The sequence below is a fragment of the Chionomys nivalis genome, chromosome 16 (genome assembly GCF_950005125.1).
Source record: "Chionomys nivalis chromosome 16, mChiNiv1.1, whole genome shotgun sequence".
Classification (NCBI taxonomy): domain Eukaryota; kingdom Metazoa; phylum Chordata; class Mammalia; order Rodentia; family Cricetidae; genus Chionomys; species Chionomys nivalis.
This window is the reverse complement of record NC_080101.1, coordinates 3,367,153-3,369,127: the sequence shown is the minus strand read 5'-3', so window position 1 is coordinate 3,369,127 and position 1,975 is coordinate 3,367,153. Positions and strand designations below refer to the sequence as shown.

General features: G+C 39.8%; 1 protein-coding gene across 1 annotated transcript in view; it reads right to left on the bottom strand.

Annotated features, from left to right (window-relative positions):
- Necab1 (N-terminal EF-hand calcium binding protein 1) overlaps positions 1-1,975 on the bottom strand; it is a 139,515-nt gene that overhangs the window by 2,406 nt on the left and 135,134 nt on the right. The gene's annotated exons all lie outside the window — the stretch shown is intronic.

The following is a 1,975-nucleotide window of genomic DNA, read 5'->3' as shown; positions in this document are numbered from 1 at the left end:
CTGAAAGAAGAAAAAAACGAAAATAAATCCAAACTGTAAAGAGATCATTCCCTTCTTCAGTCTGCACAATTGCTTTTCTAGTTTTCAATTCTAGACTCTTTGGGATATTGACTTATTCCTGTGTAATTATACTGTAGGTTTTTGTACCTTGTGGCTGAAGACTTTATAGATGAGTAACACTTGTCATAGGACGGTTACCAACACCCTGATGAACCGTGTTACTCATCATTTAGTGTTAACTGTATTAACACTAGCAGCTGTTAGGCACTAACATTTGGTACTACATACATGCCTCATTCAGTTTCAGTCTGAATAGATGTAATATAAGCAATGTTTTTAATATGTTTATATTCCATCACTAATGTGTTCCCCAATGACTATAAACCTCTAAACACAACCTATGACAAAGAAGTACAGCTGCTGGCACGCCGTGATAAAGGTAGATGACGTTTAAAGCCATTGTCTCGCTTGCCCTCAGACCTAGGCAAATGGACAGGGGTAGGCGTCGTTTAAAGCCATTGTCTCGCTTGCCCTCAGACCTTACTTTCTTGTGCCGTCTTCCCTTTGTGGAAAGGATACTCTGGCTCCTGAGCTGAGTCCCCAGCTCCTGGTGTCTGCATGGTTTATGATTAGTGGGCCTGCAGCGCTGTATTTCAGTATGCTTCGATTGACTTTTGTATTTAATTGCTTATAGGGATATACTTTGGGAACATACTATGGTGTTCAGCTTATTTGGGATGCATCGTCTTCTGTGTTTCTAAGCATCATAGGTCCTGCTTTGTTTTTAGACTTAAATTTGTGCAGTGACTATGGTTTTGTTTTCATTTCTAACCTTAATTGTGGTATAAGATACAAAATGCACAAATCTGGTCCAATGTTAAAACTCTTAACTAATGTCTAGGTTCCAGATTGCTGTTCAGGGTTGTGTTCCTGCAACCACAGCTGGGAAACTTTAAAATAGGTTGAGCTGTTCCAATGGACGAATGGATATTAAAATTTTATTTGAGGTAAGTTTCTTTCTTTCTCTCTCTCTCTCTCTCTCTCTCTCTCTCTCTCTCTCTCTCTCTCTCTCTCTCTCTCTCTCTCTCTCTCTAGGCTTTCTCTATGTAGTTTTGGAGCCTGTCCAGGAACTTGCTCTGTAGAGCAGGCTGGCTTCGAACTCAGATCTGAGTGCTGAGATTAAAGGATTTAAAGGAGCTCCCATTTGTGTTAGAAGCCAAGACTAACTTTTTCCTTATGTTAAGTTCTATTTATCATTGTCGAGATTAGGTATGATATAGAAATGAAGGCAAAGCTGGACATAAACTGCATGAACTTCAGCCTCTGCGGATGAAAGTTGATCCAGTTTTATTTGTGCCATGTTTTCTCTGATTTAGGGACCACTGAGACAATGGAGCAGAGTAATGCATGTATAGTGATGGAAGAGTTCATGACATTACATCCAAAATAATGGTGATGCTGGGTCAGAAAACTCATTAGGTTATTTTATGTTTACAGTGCTTACTATACCATTTCTCCTGCCCTTCTTGCTAACTCATGACCTTCACTTACTGGGGTCTATCCAGGTCAGAAAACCTATAAGAACAAACAGTACTTTCACCCTTTTAAACCAACAAGCTTAGTTTTGGGAGAATTGAAAATAGATCTGACAGCAACACAAAAGTATTAATATCAGCCCTTGGAGATCTGCATGTCTAATACCAGTGTTTCACTGTTTTGTGCCATATAGCACCAGTGCAGCCTTAAAGAAAAGACGAGCAGACAAATGCTAGCCCCGTTCTTGTGCATTCTATTGACAAAGGCTGTAGTCAGTCATATTTACTTCGTTTGTGTCATAGGCTGAACCTATTAGAAGAGCAAGTTCAAGCTTGCTATAATAGTGAAGCTAAAGCCTTGCTAGAGAAACAGAATGAGGCCTCCTTAGTTTCTTCCTCCATAGCCTGTCAATTACACTTTTCTGGCACCTTGAGATACC